This window comes from Macaca thibetana, chromosome 12, assembly GCF_024542745.1.
Source record: "Macaca thibetana thibetana isolate TM-01 chromosome 12, ASM2454274v1, whole genome shotgun sequence".
NCBI classification, from domain to species: domain Eukaryota; kingdom Metazoa; phylum Chordata; class Mammalia; order Primates; family Cercopithecidae; genus Macaca; species Macaca thibetana.
The window spans coordinates 7,934,520-7,956,678 of NC_065589.1; the positions used below are offsets into that span (position 1 = coordinate 7,934,520).

Genomic DNA, 22,159 nt, shown 5'->3' on the forward strand with positions numbered 1-22,159 from the left:
TGACTTGGCTGTGTCCCCACCCAAATCTCATCGTGAACTGTAGTTCCCATAATCTCCATGTGTCATAGGAGGAACCTAGTAGGAGTTAATTGAATCACGGGGGCAGTTACCTCCATACTGTTCTTGTGATAGTGAGTTCTCACAGGATCTGATGGTTTTATAAGGGGCTATTCCTCTGCTTCATGCTATACTTCTCTCTTTCCTGCCTCCATGTAAAACATGCCTTTGCTCCTCCTTTGCCTTCTGCCATGATTGTGATGCCTCCCAGCCATGTGGAACTGTGAGTCCATTAAACCTCTTTTCCTTTACACATTATAAATTATCCAGTCTTGGGTATTTCTTCATAGCAGTATGAAAATGGACTAATGCAGTAAATTGGTACTGGTAGAGTGAAGCACTGCTATTAAGATTTCTGAAAATGTGGAAGTGACTTTGGAACTGGGTAATAAGCAGAGGCTGCAACAGTTTGGAGGGCTCAAAGAAGACAGGAAGATGTGGGAGAGGTTGGAATTTCCTGGAGACTTGTTGAATGGCTTTGACCAAAATACTGATAGTGATATGGACAATAAAACCCAGGCTGAGGTGGTCTCAGATGGAGGTGAGGAATTTCTTGGGAACTAGAGCAAAGATCACTCTTGATATGCAAGGAGACTGATGGCATTTAGCCCCGCCCTAGAGATCTTTGGAACTTTGAACTTAAGGAGATAATTTAGGGTATCTGGTGGAAGAAATTTCTAAGCGGCAAAGCATTCAAGAGGAAGCAGAGCATAAGAGTTTGAAAAAGTTGTAGCTTGATGATGCACTAGGAAAGAAAAACTCATTTTCTGAGGAGAAATTCAAGCTGGCAGCAGAAGTTTGCATAAGTAGGGAGGAACCAAATGTTAATCACCAAGACAATGGGGAAAATGTCTCCAGGGCATGTCAGATACCTTTGCAGCAGCCCCTTCCATCACAGGCCTGGAGGACTAGGATGAAAAAATGGTTTCCTGGGCTGTGTCCAGGGCCACCCTGCTGTGTGAAGCCTCAGGACCTGATGTCCTGCATCCTAGCCAGTCCAGCTGTGGCTTCAGAGGGTATAAGCCCCAAACCTTGGCAGCTTTGATGTGGTGTTGAGCCTGCAGAGTCACAGAGGTCAAGAATTGAGGTTTAGGAACCTCCACTTAGATTTCAGAGGGTGTATGGAAACACCAAGATGTCCAGGCAAAAGTTTCCTATAGAGGCAAGGCCCTCATGGAGAACCTCTACTGGGGCAGTGCAGAAGGGAAATGTGGGGTTGAAGCCCCCACAAAGAGTCCCCACTGGGGTACTGCCTAATGGAGCTGTGAGAAGAGGGCCACTGCCCTCCAGGCCCCAGAATGGCAGATCCACTGACAACTTGCACCATGTGCCAGGAAAAGCCACAGACATTCAATGCCAGCCTGTGAAAGCAGCCAGGAGAGGGTCTGCACCCTGTAAAGACACAGGGGCAGAGCTGCCAAAGGCTGTGGGAGCCCACCTGTTGCATCAGTGTGCTCAGGATGTGAGACATGGAGTCAAAGGAGATCATTTTGGAACTCTAAGGTTTAATGACTGCACTGTTGTATTTTGGACTTGCATGGGGCTTGCAGACTCTTTGTTTTGGCCAATTTATCCCATTTGGAATGGGTGTATTTACCCAAGGCCTGTACCCCCATTGTATCTAGGAAGTAACTAAATTGCTTTTGATTTTACAGGTTCGTAGGTTGAAGGGACTTGCTTTGTCTCAGATGAGACTTTGGACTTGGACTTTTGAGTTAATGCTGGAGTGAGTTAAGACTTTGGGGGACTATTGGAAGGGCATGATTATGTTTTGAATTGTAAAAACATAAGATTTGGGAGGGGCCAGAGGCAGAACGATATTGTTTGGCTGTGTTTCCACTCAAATCTTATCCTGTTGTGAAAGGGACCTGGTGGGAGGTAATTGAATCATGGGAGTTGTTAGCTCCAAACTGTTCTTGTGATAGTGAGTGAGTTCTCACAAGATCTGATGGTTTTATAAGGGATTGCCCCCATTTCATGTTGCACTTCTCTCTTGGCTGCCGTCACGTAACACATGTCTTTGCTTCTCCTTCACCTTCTGCCATGATTGTGAAGCTTCCCCAGCCATGTGGAACTGAGTCCATTAAACCTCTTCCTTTATAAATGACCCAGTCTTTGGTATTTCTTTATAGCAGTATGAAAATGAACTAATACAAAGAATGTGTGTATGTGTGTATGTGTGTGTGCACATGCACATGTGTAAAAAGAGTGCTGGTATAAATCTTAAAATTAAAAAAGCACTATCTCAGAGGAAAGGGATAGCAGGTAGAGAAGCTAAAATTCTTTGAATATGTCTTATTTTGGAATTTTACTTTGGGACATGTAAATATTTTTACATAGTTGCAAAACAAAATCACCTTTAAAACCATTCATAAAAATAGAAGGCAAAATAGAACAAATTTCATGATGTATGTGTTTGATGTCATACCACACAAAGATAAACTATTTCAAGTGATTTCCAAATATGGGAATTACAGTATACATTCCAAGTGGGATGTAATGTCAGGACCAAAAAAACAACCAAACAAACAAACAAAAAAAAGCCAAACCAACCTCCCAAACCCCCAAGCCCTTCCCACCAAAAACCTGCTAAAGATCTTAAACAGTTTTCAGCAATGACCTTTTTGGTGATAGTGTCGGCATTCTTATTCAGAGGCCATTTGTGTGTTAGTAGAAAGCAAATCAGTAATGATGCTGGTGTCATTGAGAAGAAGAATTTTCTATATGGGAGAAAAAATAATAGAAGTAAGATTAATCAATTTTAGTAAAAAGCCTATATCCAGAATATGGATTGGAAGCTGACAGTATGAATTAAGAAGTGTTTTATCTTAATTTTTAGAAATTGCCTAGCCTTTTTTTTTTTCTTTTGAGACAGAGTCTCTCTCTGTTGCCCAGGTTGAAGGGCAGTAGTGTGATATCAGCTCACTGCAACCTCTGCCTCCCGGGTTCAAGTGATTATCCTGCCTCAGCCTCCCAAGTAACTGGGATTACAGGTGTGCACCACCACGTCTGGCTAATTTTTGTATTTTTAGCAGACACAGGGTTTCACCATGTTGGTGAGGCAGGTCTCAAACTCCTGACCTCAGGTGATCTGCCTGCCTCAGCTTCCCAAAGTGCTGGGGTTACAGGCTTGAGCCAACGCGCCCAGTTGGAAATTTCGTAGCTTTATAAAAGGCCTAGTAACAATGAATCACTATTAATTAGCACCCTTTGAACCCGGACTGTGGTCTTTAAATATCATTTCCCACAAAAAGGAACCAGGGCTCTTGAGAAGAGTTAATACAGATTCTGCTGTCAAGGAAAATGCAGGATGTGTCTATAACTTGTCATAATACCAAAGAAACCTGTTGGAGATTACTATAGGCACATCCAAAGAACCGAGGAGGAGAACAGGCAAAGCTAAGCTATCACAACAGAAAGTAAACCTGTGATTGCTTGGGGCTCAGATTTGGAGAAGGGTAAGTGATTGTAAAAGGATATAAGACAAAAGCCTACTGTTTTTCTTCTTGGGTGAACCTGAACCTGAAATTAAGGTTGATGTGTTTTGGAGAGCTGTGTGATAAGGTAGGCAGGTGACCACAGAGACTTCCTTGAGAGGTCAGCTGGGGCAGATTCCAGGCACAGGAAGCAGAGATGGAAACTACCCTTTCTAGCTTTTTCCTCTACTCTGCCCTCCTCCCAGATGATCTGTGGTTGTTTTCATTTTTCTGAGCTTCTGACTCATATTGTGAATGGCCCACTTGACCTCTGCATTGGATGTCTCATAGGCATTTAATGTTTGCAAATCTCAAGCTGATTTCTTGACCTCTCACCTGCAGCCTACGCATTAACATGACTCTAGGCTTTTCCATCTCTGGGAAACATTACCACCTTCTGCTCAGTGGCTCAAGTCAGCACATGGAATCTCCCTGCCTTTTCCCTCTTCTACTGCTCCCAACCCCCACCCCATCGGCAAGAGCTGTCTGCTGTAGCTTTGAAGAAGGTCTTCAATGGCCCTCTTGCCTCCTGGTTCACCAGGACTGCTCTGTGCAAACCGCCACATATCTCCTTCACATTGTCAATGAAAACAGCCAAACTCTGTAAAGTATTTGAAGAGATTTATTCCGAGCCGAATATGAGTGACCATGGCCCCTGCCACAGCCCTCGGGAGGTCCTGAGAACATGTGCCCAAGGTGGTCAGGGAGCAGCTTGGTTTTAAACATTTTAGGGAAGCATGAGACATCAATCAAATACATTAAAGAAATACATTGGTTTGATCCAGAAAGGCAGAACAACTCAAAGCAGGGGCTTCCAAGCTACAGGTGAATTTAAACATTTTCTGGTTGACAATTGGTTGAGTTTATCTAAAGACCTGGGATCACAGAAAGGAAATGTTCGGGTTAAGATAAAAGATTGTGAAGACCAAGGCTCTTTTGAAGTCTTACCATGGCTGCCCTTTAGAGATAACAGATGACAAATGTTTCCTATTCAGATCTTTAGAAGGTGCTAGACTTTTAGTTAATCTCTTTAGGATTGGGAGGGTCTTGAAGAAAAAGAACTAGCTATGTTAAGAGAGATTCTTTATAGATGCAAATTTTCCCCTACAAAGGACAGCTTTGCAGGGCCCTTTCAAGATATGGCAAAGAAACATGTTTTGGGGTAAAATATTTTGATCTTCTTCCTTGTCTCGTAATGTTATGCCAGAGTCAGTTTGGAAAGTAAGTCATCCTGTATAGGGTTAAATTAAACCCATCTGATGAGAATTTATGATTTGTAGAGCATGACTCCCCAGACCCTTGAGATAGAAAATCAGGCAAGATAAAAAAATCAGAGGATAGTCCTCAGGATCACCACAATGTCTTTCAAACTCACTCCTCTCAGATCCACCTTCCACACAGCAGCCGGAGGGACATTATTCAACCAACCAGATCTTATCACTCCAGACACTGGCTTCCCCTTGCACTTCCTGATTAAAATCCTGCATGTGGCCGGGTGCAGCGGCTCATGCCTGTAATCCCAGCACTTTGGGAGGCCAAGGTGTGTGGATCATAAGGTCAGGAGTTCAAGACAAGCCTGGCCAAGATGGTGAAACCCCTGATCTACTAAAAATACAAAAACTGGGCCAGGCATGGTGACTCACATCTATAATCCTAGCACTTTGGGAGGCCGAGGCAGGCAGATCACAAGTTCAGGAGATTGAGACCATCCTGGTTAACACGGTGAAACCCCATCTCTACTAAAAATACAAAAAAATTAGCCAGGTGTGGTGGTACATGCCTGTAGTCCCAGCTACTCAGGAGGCTGAGGCAGGAGAATAACTTGAACCTGGGAGGTGGAGGTTGCAGTGAGCCAAGATCGCACCACTGCACTCCAGGCTGGGTGACAGAGTGAGACTCCATCTCAAAATAAATAAATAAATAAATAAATAAATAAATAAATAAATAAATTAAATAAAATAAAATCCTGAATGTGCCTTGCCAGGCCTTGCAGATGTCCCATCCTCCTGGAGTTATCTTATGCCACTCTCTTCTCTTTTGTTTTCTTGAAAATGCCTATCTCTTCATTTACCAAAAGGCCTTTGTTCCTAGTCCTGCACTTGTAATGCTCCCAACCTCTGCTACAGCCCTGGCCCCAGCATACCCCTGCTTTCCAACTCCATTGACCCCCCAGGAACCAGTGTGGATGCCAGGTCCTCAGCGATACCTTCTCTTCTGTCTGCAACCCCCAGTATTAGTCAGGGCTCCCTGCTATCCTTGGACACCAGCCTAAACACCCTTCTTACCCAGTTCTCTCTTCTGCCTGTAATTATTTTAGGTTGACGCAAAAGTAATTGCATTAAAAGTAATGGCAAAAACTACAATTACTTTTGCATCAACCTAATACATTTACTTAACAGGTTTATTTGCTAATACTCATCACCCCATGAAACTGTGATTCCATGGGGGCAGGAGCCTGTTGGTTTTGTTACCTACCACTTCATCCCTCACTGAGGAGCTCGGTAAATATTTGTTAAGTGAATGAATGGATTCATTCACACTGCTGATGTCCTATCAGTCCTTTTGTTAGAAGCCTTTAAAAACCTCCAGTCTCCCGTAAGGCTCTATCTTCTTTATTCCAAATTGCTTCATACATTGCTTTATTTTCTTTGGTGATGGAGTCTTACTCTGTCACCCAGGCCAGAGTGCAGCGGTATGATCTAGGCTCACTGCAACCTCTGCCTCCTGCATTTAAGCGATCCTCCTGTCTCGGCCTCCCAAGTACCTGGCTCTACAGGTGTGTGCCACCACTGCTGGCTAATTTTTGTGCTTTTAGTAGAGACAGGGCTTTGCCTTGTGAGCCAGGCTGGTCTCGAACTCCTGGCCTCAAGTGACCCTCCCACGTCGGTCTCCCAACATGCTGGGATTACAGGTGTGAGCCACTGTGCCTGGCCTATACTTGCTTTCGACTTATTTTTTGCATCATATACTTTCACTCCACACCCTATTGCCAGTTTCACCTCAGTGTAGCCACATTTCTCTTGGCCTCTGGAGCTCTATTTTCCATACTAAAACCTTTATCAACCTTTAAAGTTCAGCTCCAACTTCACCTTTTTGGTATGGTCTTCCCTTCTAGAAGCCTGTAACATTTGCTTGTAACACTCTTGAGCTCATGTTTCTTTCTGCCTCATAGTAAATCAGGTGCTTTCATATCTCCCTTTACCACTAAATTGAAAGAAGAAAAATCTCTTAGTTGTTATGATATTCCTCTAAGTTTGTAGCTCATAGGAGTTGCCAGAGAAAGATATGTTTGTCAAGTGAATAAAAGCTTTCTTTAGTTAAAATACTGTCCTCTGCAGTTACAAGATTCCGTCTCCTGGATCTTTTAAAGCATTTGTATTTCTCAGTATAAAGCGTTCACAAAAGGATTCACTTTAAACCTTGCAGTGGACTGACTCGCTGGGGATTTTCTATTAATCATTTAGTATTGGGTATCTGGTGATGACAGTTTCAGGGAAAAGCGATGGGAGCAGAGAAGCAAAATCCCACCCCAGGCGCATGATAGTCTCTGCACAGCCTGGTCTTTGAGTTATCGTCTTTGTAAATGGATATGGTGGCACAGTTTCAGTGCCAAGAAGATAGACTGTTTTCATTTATTTTACATTATACTTTAGGACCTAAATATAAATATTCCAGCTATTCATCTCAGCATGATTTGGTTGTGGAAACATAATCGGAATTGTCTGAGAGACGCGGGCGGTGTCTATTTTGGTCCTGGCACAGGAAACTCAGCCTTTGTCCATTTTTACAGTTTGATTTATGGGAGGTTAAAAATTCATAATGCAGCAGCTAACCTCCAGCAAATAATTGTTTTTTGCATGAGCCAATTCAAACGCTCCCTCATCTCAGGTTTCCTGTTCAAACGGTCAAAGAAATGCGGAGTTTAGCTGCTGCAAACCAGCTTAAACTACTGAAAATCAGCTAGTCTTTTGCCCTGTGGGGATCAGGAGGGACTCAGCCCACAAGACAAAGAGAGGGGCCAGGGAGCCATCCATCCACCTCTTAGGCACACTTTCTATGTCAGCTGCTGATGCTTGTTATTTTACTTAATCTTCCAGTAATCTCATGACATAGACCCCATTAGCTTTACTTTTCAGAAGCAGGAACTGAGACAGGTTAAGCAACCTGCCTGAGCTTGCAGCGCTGGTGAATGGCCAAATGGCTTGGCCTGACTGTCAGGCTGTATGTGAGGCCTCCTGCTGCAGACAGGATGGTGGCACGTCTGCAGCTTGCTGATGACTGTCCTGCTGCCTAGATGCAGCGATGCAGAGATTTCATATTTGCATTTCAAATCAACTCACAGACCCCTAGTGGAAGTGGGGGGTTTTCATTTTCTTCTGGGCAACAACACAGAGCTGCCCTGGTTTTATGAAGTGTGGACACATAAGAGCATCCTATAGTCAAAGCGTGGGCTACTCATCTTGCTGTGCCAGGTGACAGGTCAGCCCCCCTTTCCCTGCAGACACTGCTGTGGATGCCTCACTGTCCCTTCTACCTCCCCAGGCTCTCAAAGGCCCTATGGACAGCTGTGGCCCACAGAAGCTTGATTGTTTGAAAGGAGCATCGGGGCCTGAAGGCTGCTCCGTGGGTGCTGCCGCAGGGCGCGGCTGTTCCAGGACTCAGGGTTTGTCAGGATCTCGCATGTGTGAGTGCAGGCCCCGGAGACTCCACACTAATTGCACCTGCTCAAAACTCTCTCCTAACTAACTGGACCACAGAGGCCGTGAGATAAAGAGACGCTGGGCTGGGACAAGAAAATCACCAAGGTAAACAGACAGGGAGAACAGGATGGAGGAATCACGAAGGTGGCAGAAGGACACCCCAGAGGTCTGCTTGGCAGTGCCGGGCAAGGACACCCGTGAGGTCTGCTTGGCAGTGCTGGGCTAAGTCAGGAGATGCAAGTGTTACACTGGCAATGCCATGGCCTGGGGATTTGAGGAAGCCTCTCCAGGCTCCTTATCAGGACGTAGATTTCATGGCTGACCTAGAGCTACCTGAGCAGGCCAGATTCATACTCCATCACTTTCCATTAAAATATCCCAAAAACAGGCTGAGTGTGGTGGCTCACGCCTGTAATCCCAGCACTTTGAGAGGCTGAGGTGGGAGGATCACCTGAGGTCAGGAGTTCGAGACCAGCCTGGCTAATGTGGTGAAACCCATCTCTTCCGAAAAATACAAAAATTAGTTGGAGATGGTGGTGGCCACCTGCAATCCCAGCTACTTGGGAGGCTGAGGCAGGAGAATCGCTTGAACCCAGGAGGCAGAGGTTGCAGTGAGCAGAAGCTGAAATCATGCCATTGCACTCCAGCCTGGGCAGCAAGAGCGAAACTCTGTTTTAAAAAAATAAATTAATTAATAAAATAAAATAAAAAAATAAAAAATCCTGAAAATAGAAACATCCAACAGCTTTGAAAATTAGGGCCAATGTCGGACCTAGAGTTTAGGATGACTATTTGTATATTGTAGCAGAGCTTGGGTTTGATTGAGGAACACAGGGAACTACTCCCAGTCCACTGCAGGAGATCAGTGTAGCAGGTCCCAGAGAAGTGGGGAAAAGACTTTGACCCCCGGGTGATCCTTGTTTGAGTTCACATTAATCAGAAAACAGAGCGGACACCCTCTTGCCGCACAAGGACTATCTTTGAAGCCATCAGTGGTGTTCCTACATTCATCTACCTTTATTCCTCCTCCCTATATTCATCTACCTTTATTCCTCCTCTATCTTTCCTAGTTCTCAACATGGTGATGGGTGGGGGAAGGTCACTTGGCCACCGGCCTGTGGACAGGGCAGTTCAAGGGAGGTTGTAATTGATGAAAACTTCTCTAGATACAGCAAAGATTTAATCTGCAAGGGGAAGGACACTCACCATATACCAGGCAAGACCAACACACTACATAGTATTTTTTAAAGGAAAAAGATAAAAATTCACGTATATTTAGACAAAAGAGAAAGGAAGGCAGATTATTTAAAAACAAACAAAAATTAATCTGACATCAGACATTTCTTCTACAAAAGCCAGCGGATGATGCTCCCAAATTCATACACTTCTAAGAGGTAAAAATTAAGTCAAAACTGGGTACAGAGACGATCATACCCAGCCGCATTTTTACAACACAAGGTCATCCTCGGTTATATTGGGGATTAGAAAATGACTATTCACATTCTTTTTTATAATTAGTTAAGAGATATTCTAGCCAACGTAAAAGCAGTCAATATAAGGAATTAATTACCCAAAAAAAGCGCTTACTTATTCACCCCTTTAGTTAATAAACATTTATTGAATGGTTGCAAGGTGCCAATGCATTGTGCTAGTAAGCAAAATTTTGAACAAAACCAGAAAGGTCCATGCCCTTGTGAAGCCCACAGTCCAAGGGACAAGAGAGAAATAAACAGGCAAACACCTACCAGGGGGCAGGTAACAGTGGCTTGGTGCATGGCAGCACGGTGACAGGGTGAGATGGTGGTGTGATGACTTCATAACATAGTCGAGTATGACAGGGTGCATCATGACACAGTGGCACAGTAAGTAACATGCATCATATGGTGAGATGGTGGCATGGTGATATGGTGATGTGACATGATGGCATTGTGGCATGATGTGGTGCTATGGTGGCATGGTGATGTGTCATGGTGACATGGTGACATGGTGGTATCATGGCGTGGTGGCATAATGATGTGATATGGTGGCATGGTGATGTTGTGGCATGGTGACATGGTGGTATCGTGGCATTATGGTATGATGACATGGTGATATGGTGGCATGGTGATGTGGCATGGTGATATGGTGATGTGACATGATGGCATTGTGGCATGATGATGTGGTGCTATGGTGGCATGGTCATGTGGCACAGTGACATGGTGATATGGCAGTATCATGGCATGGTGGCCTAATGATGTGGTGATATGGTGGCATGGTGATGTTGTGGCATGCTGACATGGTGACATGGCGGTATCGTGGCATTGTGGCATGATGACATGGTGATATGGTGGCATGGTGATATGGTGATGTGACATGATGTCATTGTGGCATGATGATGTGATATGGTGGCATGGTGATGTTGTGGCATGGTGACATGGTAGTATTGTGGTATGGTGGCATAATGACATGGTGATATGGTAGCATGATGTATGTGACATGGTGACATGGCATGATGATGTGGTGGCATGGTGGTGTGGTGAGGTGGTGACATGGGGACATTGCAACATGGTGGCATGATGCCATGGCGGTATGGTGGCATGGTGGTGAGCTGATGTGGTGGCATAGTGACATGGTGGAATGATGGCATGATGGTGTGGTAGCATGGTGACATGATGGCATGGGTGGCATGGTGACATGGTGATGTGGTGTGGTAATGGGGTAGCATGGTGGTGTAGGGACATAGTGGCATGGTGGCTTCAGGACATGGTGGCTTGGTGACATGGTGGGTAACGGTGATTCTGAAGAACCAAGCCCAGTTCAAGGTGGCCTGAACACAGGGTGGGTGAGAACTGAAATGGATCGAACACAGAGACCACACAGCACCATGGCCCATGAGGCCTAGGCAGACGCTGTGTGGTCCTGATCACTAAGCTTCCGCCACTTCTTAGCTCAGTGTCTGGCTCATAGTATAGATTCTCAATAAATATTTATTGGATGAATAAATGAGTTACATAAAAATGACCTAAAAAGAGAAAAAAAACTCAAATAATTTTTACTTTATTAAAAATAGCAATGATAATATATGTCGATCTGGGTCTATAATGTGAAAGTAAATTAACAAAGACTAGGAAATAATCGAGTGCATAGGAAGAGGTAGTGTAATAAGTCTTATGTAAAAAGGAGCCAAAATAATTGCTTTATTCTTGACTTATAATTAGAGAACACATTTAAATAGATATTTTTAAAAAATTATTCATTGGTACAATTTTAAAAAATACCATCGTACAAATAACATGGAATATAAAAGAAAGCTACAATAAAGTGTAAAATGGAAAGCCTAACAAAACAAGATGAGAGGCATAAGGGTCAAGCATTTTGGTTATGTTAATAAAAGTTGGGAGTTTAAATTCTACTGTATCAAAGCAAAGTCTTACAATAGGAAGCAAAAATTGGACCATATGATACAAGAAATAAATATTAAGGAGAGCTCTTTTACAATTTAAAATAAAAGGCTGGGGAAAGAGAGAGAGGAAAGTTCACATGACAGAGAAAATGATGATTTCAATATCAAGAAAATGTAGGCATCAACTCAAGGAGCCTTAAAGTGGCAATAAAAGTCATGTCGTGTTGAAAGGTATTAGTGAAAATGGTCCTTAGCCTTCATATGCTGAGAAACCCAGTACTGGCATTGTAAATTCATATTTTAAAAGTCAAGAAGAAATGATCAAAATACAACTATTAGGAAGAATTTATCAATACCACTACTCTATGGTAGATCAGGAAACCATGAAACGAGAATTGGTTGCATATGGCCGCCATAACAAGTTGCCACAAATGTGATGGTTTAAAACAACACATATTGACTGTCTCACAGTTGTGCAGGTCAGAAGGCTGTAATCAGTTTCACTGGCTGAAATGGAGATGTCAGGAGGGCCTCACCGCCTCCAGAGGCTCTGGGGAGGACCCACTTTCTTGCCCTTTCTTGCCTTTTCTAGCTTGGAGCTGCATTCCTTACATTCCCTGGCTCCTGGCCCCTCCCTCTACCTTCAAAGCCAGCGGCACAGCATCCAGCTTCCGTGGTCACAAGGCCTTCTTCTTCTGTATCAAATTTCTCTCTGCCTCCCTCTTGTAAGGATACTTGTGATTTGCATTTAGGGCATACCTGGATAATCCAGGTGAGAAAAGAAAAATATCTGAGAGCAGTCTGAACGAAGTGGGCAGAACTTACCAGACTCAGAGAGACTTGAGCAGAGGGCTTCAGTCTCACCCCGCCCTTCCACACCTATGCTGGGGCAATTGTTTAAAAGCATTTCAGACCAGCTGTCTCACCTATATATCCTGTTCCTGGAATAAGTGATACAAAGGACAATGTATAGACATTCAATAGACTATGTTATTTTAATGTAAATTCTTGGTAAACAACTTAGGAACTGCCTCTCCTTTTTTTCTTTAAAATCCCACTTGTAACTGCTATTAATTAGAATGTAGATTCAGGGCAATTTGGATCTATGCTCCTGGGTTGCAGTCCTCAAATTTGGCCCAAATAAACTCTCTACTTTTATTAATTTTGGCTCAGTTTTTTTTTCCTTTAAGTAGAGTCAGGATAATCTCCCCATCTCAAAACTGTTCATCACATCTGCAGTCTTGTCCTATAAAGTAATATCCAAAGGTTTGAGGGATTAGGACCTGTATATCTTGAGGGGTCGCTGTTCAGACTATCACAATGATAATATAAGACTTAGAAAAGATAAAGCTCGTACTAATAGGACTACTAATTTTCAAATGTCCATGGAACATTTACAAAAGTTGCATATATTTGGCTCTATAAAATCCTCAAAGCAAAACTTGGTATTCACAAACATAGTTTTCTAAAATTCAAGATTTATAATAAACATTTAGAAAGGATAACCCAATTAGTTAAGATATAACAAATAAAAGATCTCCCAGATAATTAGTAGGATATCAAATATTATTTCAGATTATTTAGAAAATTATTAAAAAGGAAGACACTACATAACTAAGGCTTTCCAAGGTATCTGGAGAGGCCAATTATTAACCCTAAGTTCTTTCATTTCCAGATGAAGAAGAAAATAAATATATAAGTTATTCAATGTAGGGAATTAGAACATAATATAAATGAAATCAGAAATTAATGAATTATAAGGTGATAGGATTAATAAGTGAAACAAGAAATGATTTATTTGCAAAGACAAATACCTCTGCCCAGTGTAGTCAAGGAATAGAGAAATTGTAGAAAAATTAACTGAGTGAAGGTCTTCATTTCTCATTCCTATCAACACATTACAATGTTACTTTGGAGGCTCTGGACAGAAGACAAAAACAAGTAATATACATTTGATATGAAGAAGATAGAAGTATTACTGTTTGCAGCCAGTATGATTGTATATAAACACCCCAGATTGTCAATCCAAATAATGTATGGATTGTTGATAGAATTCAGTGGCTGATTCTGGAAGTAATATATAAAAAATCAGGTCTTTATAATGTCTATAACCACTTGGAAAGCATAAAATAATAATTATAGATACTATTATTATTACACATCTAAAAATAAGTAATACCAATATTTATATAACATGTCTTGGATGCTAAGACTATTTTGTATGATTAAATTTCCCGACTTACAAAATTAAACTAATTCCAAACAAAGTCTCTATACTATTTTTGGGAAAACTTGTTAAAATAAATCCAAAGTTCATGTGGAAGAAAAATGTTAAGAATAAATTTTAAATGTTTTGAAAGAAAGTATTATGAGGGGAAGCGACTTTTCCAAATATTAAAAATGCTGTAAAGCTGTGTTGATTTTTAGTTCTTATAGCCCTATTATTAGAGAAGGAGTTTGAATATATGATGAAGTTGGCAAAGGCAAATAGTATGAGAAGTCATGGATTATTTAATGGAAAATGCTGACACTGCTAGTTAGAGGGAAATATGTCGGCTAATGGAATATGTGGGGAAGCAACTTCCTGCAATATGTTAACTGGGTATGCAGGGGGGTTATTAAAGTCCTGATAAGTCACAAGTTCACAAAGAATATATACTCCTTGATCCATAGCAGAGGTGGCCTGTAGATGTTCCAAGAGAAACCACCGTAGCCTATTTTCTAAAATAATTGAACACATCCTACCATACCATAGAGACCCAGCCACAGAGAGAACCAACACAAGATACCCATCCTGTTTTCTCAATCCCAAACAGAAGACCAAGAGTCACCAGGCAGAGGAGGAGACCTAAACTCCGTGCAAGAAAAATAAAATCTCAAGACCCCAAAGTCACTATGCCAAAGGCAAAAAGTTCAGCCTGGGAACTGATTCACACAAAATAAAACAAAACACACACAACAGAAACAACCAAACAAACAAAACCTGCCTTTCTTTGTTCCCAAACAGAAAGCTGTATTTTCACATGCTAACTTTATCTTATGTAGAATGTAGATTTACTGAGCTTGAGAGGAATGCATTATTGACTTTCCCCCTACTCCTCTCCTTTTATGTAAAATGTCGATGCAGTGAGCACTAATCGGAGCCTCACAAGAATGTAACTGCTTGCCTCATTGCCTGCCCTCCAGTTTTTTTCTTTCCTCCTTTCGCTCCTGCCTGCTCTTTTGCCTTTAAATATTGTTGATCATGAAACTCTCTTTGGATAAAGCACAGGCCACAGATCCTACTGTAACTTGTGTTTCTTTTCCCTGGGTACATCCTCAACTTTGGCAAGATAAACCTCTAAATTGATTGATATTTGTCTCAGATACCTTTTGATTTCTAGCTCAAACAAGGAAGACCTGGATAAAGAAACAGAAAAAAATATAAACAGAAAAAATATGGTAATTTGTGATACAGAAAAAATCTAAGAATAATATTCCAATTAATAGAGAGATGTAAAATTTTTAGTACATAAACCAAGAACAAAACATTCTGAAAAAGAAAGAAATGGAAAAGAACAACTATTTGAGATTACAAAGTAAAGGTGGGGTCAGGAAAACTTTTCCCAAGTGTAAAAAAATGAAAAAAATGAGACACATGATGAGACATAAGGGTCACAGAAAAAGAAAACAGAGAAAACAGTGGAATCATCAGGTAAAAAACAGAAGTGACTGAAATTGATGAAGATAAAACTTCACACAAAAAGAACCTGCTCCACAATGAATTATAAATGACCCATCCCTAAGTGAATCTTACAGCCTCTGTGATCATGTTTCCCCTTGAATTGAATTTCAGAAAGTATAAAAGTTGTTTCAAGCTTATGTCTAGAAAGGTGCTCAGGGACTGAACATTTTCATACTGTGCTTAATTATCTATTGTCAGCTTGTTACCACCACCACTGCACCTCCACCACCATCACATCACTGCTACCAGCAGCACCACCACCACCACCACCACCACCAGCACCATCAGCACCATCACATCACTACCATTTTCACCACCATCACCACCACCACCACCATCACCACCACCACCACCACCACCACCGTCACATCACTACCATTATCACCACCATCACCACCGTCACCACCACCACCACCACCACCATCACATCACTACCATTATCACCACCATCACCTTCATCACCAACATAATCACCACTATTACCATCACCACCACCACCACCACCACCATCATCACCATCACCACCATCACTACTGCACCTCCACCACCATCACATCACTGCTACCAGCACCATCATCACCACCACCACCATCACCACCACCACCATCACCACCACCACCAGCACCATCACATCACTACCATTATCACCACCATCATCTTCACCACCAACAAAATCACCACTACCACCATCACCACCAAAACCACCATTATCACTACCACTATCAGCACCCTCACCACCCACCACTGTCACCACCAAAACCACCATTATCATCCACCACCACCACCACTATCACCACCAACAGCATCACCACCATAACCACCACTGTCACTACCACTGTCACCATCATCACCATCATTACCACCACTGTTACCACCATGATCACCATCATCATTACTACCCATCACCATCACACCATCACCCTCACCTTTACCACCGTCACTATAGACATCTAAGTCTGGTAACTACATTTCTCAGAATCCCATTCCTTGTGCAGATTTGCTTTAGAGTTTCAACTTACATAAGACGAGGAAAGTGGAACTGATAGTTGCCAGGTCTGAGGCCTTAGGAAGCATCATGCATTTCCATTTGCCAGCCTATGCTCAGCCTTCACTATGAAAAGAACACTCCCCAACTGGCTTCTCTGGTCCCAGGAAGGTGAGAGACTTGTGGAGCAGAACCAGCAGGGTCTGCAGTGAGAGAGGCCCCCAGCTGACACACAGGCTTATGAGTGCAAAGGGAATGCTGCAATTGTCAGCGACAGAGATTTTGTCATTGTCCATTATGCAGCACTTCTGCAGTACTAGTTGAATAATACAGGTGCGCTGACCTCATCTTACTTTTCCTATCCTCGTTTTCCATTGTTCCCACAGTTTTCTTCGCTTACTTTAAAAAATTCTATTTTAATACATATATAGTAGTGAGAAGCCTCAAACACTTTTCAGAATAGGTGAAGCACAAATAAGAATGCCCGTAAAATATTTTAGAGAATGCTACTTTATCCCTTTTGAATTCCATGCATGCTTCCGATGATTTGTAAATGGTATCATGTGACAATTCTTAATATTAGTTTGGAATGTAGCTGTTAAAACAGGAGAAATCTAGGATAAAGAAGTCATATGAGAATAATGTCCAATCACTTCTGCCATGGAGGGAGGAAGAATTTTGAAGCCAAGTGGAATATTATGAGCAGGTGATATATATTAAAGTAATGCAAATGAGCTAATGGCTGAGTTGAGAGTAATCATTGGCACATAGATTTGTCTCATTCTTCTTTTTTCTTTGAAGAATTCTGTGCTTATATCTTTTTTACATCAAGGATTTTCTTCTGCTTTTTTTCTCCAACTCCTTTATTGTTTTAAGATTCATTGAAGTTATAAGTTCTGAAAGAAGAAATCTCAAAGTCACAACATAATTAAATCTTAAGCAGAATTATGTGATAAATTATTACAATTATCTTCCTTTTATAGGCCAAAGTGCTAGCATGCTTCAGAATGCTTTTTATGTATTGTCCCTCATTCTCCAAATATAACTTTTTATAGCTTTCTGCAAATGAGATTGTAACATCTCTAATGTTCAGTGATCTGAGAACACAGCATCAATTGATAAAAGAAGAAAATCAATCACCACCAATACAAAACCCTAGGGGAATCAACCAAAGTGGAAAACTATATATTTTGTGCAGAGGCTTCAAAGAAGGGAGAATTGTGGCTTTGTTAGCTCTTCTCTCCATTCTGCAAGCATATAGCAGGTCTGCGTAATTTATTTTTGAGGCTACTCTGTAAGCCTATGCTGAGACGCAGCGAGTGCTTGCTGTGAAATGGTTCATTAATTCTCCTCCTATTTTGCTGCATTGAAGCAGATGATGATGATTAAACTAGCAACATGGGGAAATAGCCAAGTCACTCTGAGTCCCTGGGATGGGGAAACATTGCTAATTGTGTGTGGACAATCAGATTTTTCTCCCTATGTCATAAACGTAATGTTGTTCTTTCTCTTCATTTATCTAAGTCCTGTGCTGCAGTGGTGCAGTTCAACATAAGAATGTTTGTGTCCCACTCAGAGCTCCTTTGTGATAGTATTTTTTAACACAGAGGGTCCCAACTTACCATGGTTTGACTTGTGATTTTTCAACTTTGTAATGCTACCCACACAACCATTCTGTTTTTGACTTTTAGTACAGAAGTCAATAAATTACATGAGACATTCAACACTTTATTATAAGATAGGCTTTGTGTGAGACAATTTTGCCCAACTGTTGGCTAAGGCATGTTTAAAGTAGGCTAGGCTAAGCTATAATGTTGAGTAGATGAAGTGTATTGAGTGCATTTTCAACTTATGATATTCTCAACTTACAATAGCTTTATCAGGACATAACCCCATTGTAAAAGGAGGAGGATCTGTATATACAACTGGGAGGGGTTTTTTTCCCCCCTCTTGAGGGCAGGCTGGTTTTGAGGACTGATTGAGGGAGGGGCAGATTCCACGCTTGGAGGGTGAGGGGTGCACTAATGTGGAGGGTTATATGATGGTCTCTGAGACAATGTTGAGTGGAGAGTAGAAGGTGCTAGCAACCTGCCCACTAAATCTTCTGTGCAAGCCTTGGGAGAAGCGATAGCTTTATGCACAGCTGTCAACCTACTCAGCTCAGTTACTGGAGACAGTGCTAAGCCCGGGCTGTACGGTGCAGGATCTGGGATCTCTCAGCTTCAGTTCTGCTGACCAATGTGGGACATATCTGGCTGGTCTGATATTCAGGGTTGTGTCCAAAGGGTGAGGGTGCCTGCATTGAGGGACGGATATGAGAGGGGACAGTCCCTGCTTCAGTCACATAGAGGTATTCATCCAATTTTCTGTAATGGTATAGAAGAGAGCAAAGGAAAGGAGCTGGTGGCTGGTGACCCTGGGGTTGAGAAATCGTGCAGCAGGGCAACAACCACAGCAAGGCAGCCAAGACCTGGGCTGGCCAGAGGACAGAGCGACTTTCCTGGTTTTCTCTCGATCCTGTGAACTTGGCTGGGGCATGGGTGAGTCATGGTGAGTGAGCTCTGGAATTCTTTGATCCGTCAGGAAAAGGAAGTGGGATTCTTATAAAAGCAAGAAAAATGATCTTGCTGGATAAGAAAAAGGCTTAAACCATGTGATGATTTAAACCAAAGAATAAAGGAGATCTGACCTCATGTTTAAGCCAGGCTGAGGGAAGGAGTTGTGTCTGCTACAGAGACCATATCTTTATGAAGGGCAGCAAAGCCTTTCACCTCCTTGTGTTTTTCTAACACACAGGAGTTCTAGGAATGTACCATAAAACACTCAAATAACAGAAAGGTTGTGTCAGAAGAACAGTGTTTGTTTAACGTCCTCATACGTGCAGAACAGGAGTCACGTTCAAGGGAAGGCTGAAGGCAAAGAAAGTCGGAGTATGAAACAGCATGTTCACCGGAAACAGAATTTTATTTCCGAGAGGGAGCTTGGCTGGGGTTTGCCAGCAGGCAGAGTGACAGCAGAGAGACTGAGTTAGTTGGCAATGGCTGCCTAACAAGTGATCACAAACTCAGCAGCTGAAAACAACAAAACAGCCTATCCTCATCATTTGCAGATTCTGTATTTGTGAATTCTCCCACTGCTGAAATTGATTTGTAACCCCAAAATCGATACCCGAGGTGCTTTCGTGCTCACTGGTGGATGTGCACAGAACTTTGAAACTTTTGAGTCACCCAAGGTGCACATCCCACTGAGTTGAACAAAGCAACGCTCTGCCTTCTTGCTCCAGCTCACATGCTGTAAACAATTGTCCTTTTCACAGTCTATTTAGTGCCAAGGTTCATCACCAATTTGTGTTTTTGATGGTGATTTCACTGTTTAAAATGGTCCCATGCACAGCACTGAAGAGCCGTCTGGCGTTCCCAAGCACGAGAAGGCTGTGATGTGCTTCCTGGAGGAAATCCGTGTGTTAGAGAAGCTTCACTCAGGCACGAGTTGTGGCATTGTTGGCCATGAGTTGTTCAATATTATGAATCGACTATATATATTAGATCAGGTGTCTGTCAACAGAAACACACATAAAACAAGGTTACATATCGATTGGTAACCAAAAAATGTCGTGACCAGAGACTCACCCTGTATTCCCCATAGCAGCAATGGTATTTGCTAATTCGGCATTCATGGTGACTTTACAGAACATAACTATGGTGTATAATGAGAATCGACTGTGTATTTATCCTCTTGCGACTTCTGTGGATCAGGAGACGGCATGGCTTAGTTGGGACCTCAGGTTCTTACAAGGTTGTGGTCAGATATCAGCCAAGCTGCGTTACTCTTCCAAGCTCGTGTGGTTGTTGGCAGAATTCAGTCCCTTGTGGCTTTACACTGAGTCCTGTTTTCTAGCTGGCTGTAGCTGCAGCTGTTCTCAGCACCTAAAGACTGTCTGCAGTTCTTTGCCATGTGGTGTTCTTACAGGATAGCAGCTTATGTCTTCAAGTAATCTCACTCCAGTCAACTGTGAGAGCGTCTCCTACAGCAGCAACCCCCAACCTTTTTGGTACCAGGGACTGTTTCATGGAACACAATTTTTCCATGGACCAGGGGTGGGGTGGGGGGCAGTCTCAGGATGATTCAAGCACATTACATTTATTGTACATGTTCTATTATTATTACATTGTAATATATAATGAAATAATTCTGCAACTCACCATAATGTAGACTCAGTGGGAGCCTTAAGTTTGTTTTCCTGCAACTAGATGGTCCCATCTGGGGGTGATGGAAGACAGTAACAGATCATCAGGCATTAGATTCTCATAAGGAACAGACAACCTAGAACCCTCACATGTACAGTTCCCAATGGGGTTTGTGCTCCTATGAGAATCTGATGCTGCTGCTAATCTGACAGGAGGTGGAGCTCAGGTGGTAATGTGAGCAATGAGGAGCAGCTGTAAATACAGATGAAGCTTCACTCGCTCACCCGCCACTCACCTCCTGCTGTGCAACCTGGTTCCTAACTGGTACTGGTCCATGGCCCCATGGTTAGGGACTCCTGTCCTACAGCATAACACAATCAGGCAGGTCACTTTCTACCACTTGGCATGTAACATGACCTTTAGTGAGGGGCATCCCATCACCTCTGACATACTCTGTTGGCTAGAATCAAGTCTCAGGTTCCACACAAGGGGAAGCGTCACACAAGGCTTGACTCACGGGGGGATCACACTAAGATGCAGTTGCTGTAGAGACTGACCCCAAATCTTCAGAAGACTCCATGCAAATCCAGGAGAGATGAGATGTCACTGATTACTCAGGAAAGAGCTAGTAATTTGGAAATTCATGTCCGCAGAGAAGAGGTCATCAAGGCTGTGTCTTGGTGTAGAAAGGATGCTGTGTGGGAGGTCTCCCGGGTCCTTGTCCCAGCTCTGTCAGTACCTGCGAGGATATCACAGGGCCTCAATTTTGTCAGCTCTGCTTAATGGCCATGTGGTTAGAAACCCATGGATACGTGCAATGCAGACATTTCTAAATGAATAAAGTGATGATCTCAACACGTCACAGTTGGTCCACAAATCAGTCAAACTGTAGGGCAAGTTCCCAGGGAGGCCCTGCTTCTTCCTATTTCCTTTTTGTTGAGAATTTTTCAGAGGGCCCCCATTTCATGATGCAAGTTTTAATGGAAAGAAAATTGAAACACCCAGAATTTTAGAAATAATTGTGTTTGCTGTTACCCAGGTCTAAAATTTGCCAGGAATCCCCATTATCCACACTAAGCACATCCACAATGTGCACATCCCTGCCTGACAGGCCCATGGCCAGGGTTCTCAGCATCTGTTCTGCTCTGGGTCCTGTGGTTCAGTAAGAATTGGGGTGAAGGGTGTGCACAGGGTACCCAGAAGTGGTTCCATTATGGGCATACATGTTATCAGAGGTAACTCCATAATTATTTACATAATATCTCTGACAATCCATATAGTGCTACTGAGGCAGTTGTAAGCTACCCACGCTCCTCCTGGATCTAGGAATACAGAAAGGATTGGATTTTCTGGTGTCTGCAAAGTGCATGAACATGTGTGGCCTAATTAAGTTCCATTTGGCAGGAATACACATCAACGGGGCCTTTCTCTTTAAGAATTGTTTGAAGACTACAGTCCTTTTGTTTAAGAATGACTTTGTTTCCCTTTTATTTGGAGTTCAAAAGCTATTAGCCATCTGAGTTCCTGCCCCTTCCCTGGGCACTCAGACGCAGACTGCAGATGGCCGAACAAAGACCGGTTCTTGTGCCCCTGTGCCCCAGGCCAGATTTTCCCGGGCCCTTCCTCTAATATAGCATCTTACACTAAC

At 42.6% G+C, this 22,159-nt stretch overlaps 1 long non-coding RNA gene across 1 annotated transcript in view; it reads right to left on the bottom strand.

The window, feature by feature from the left end:
* LOC126932592 (uncharacterized) overlaps positions 1-16,454 on the bottom strand; it is a 36,658-nt gene extending 20,204 nt beyond the window's left edge. Inside the window, exons 1-2 of the long non-coding RNA XR_007718240.1 lie at positions 16,359-16,454; positions 2,678-2,777 (exon numbers count right to left, since the gene is read on the bottom strand). This is a non-coding gene — a long non-coding RNA (uncharacterized LOC126932592). The remainder of the gene's footprint in view (positions 1-2,677; positions 2,778-16,358) is intronic.
* Positions 16,455-22,159: the final 5,705 nt, after the last annotated feature.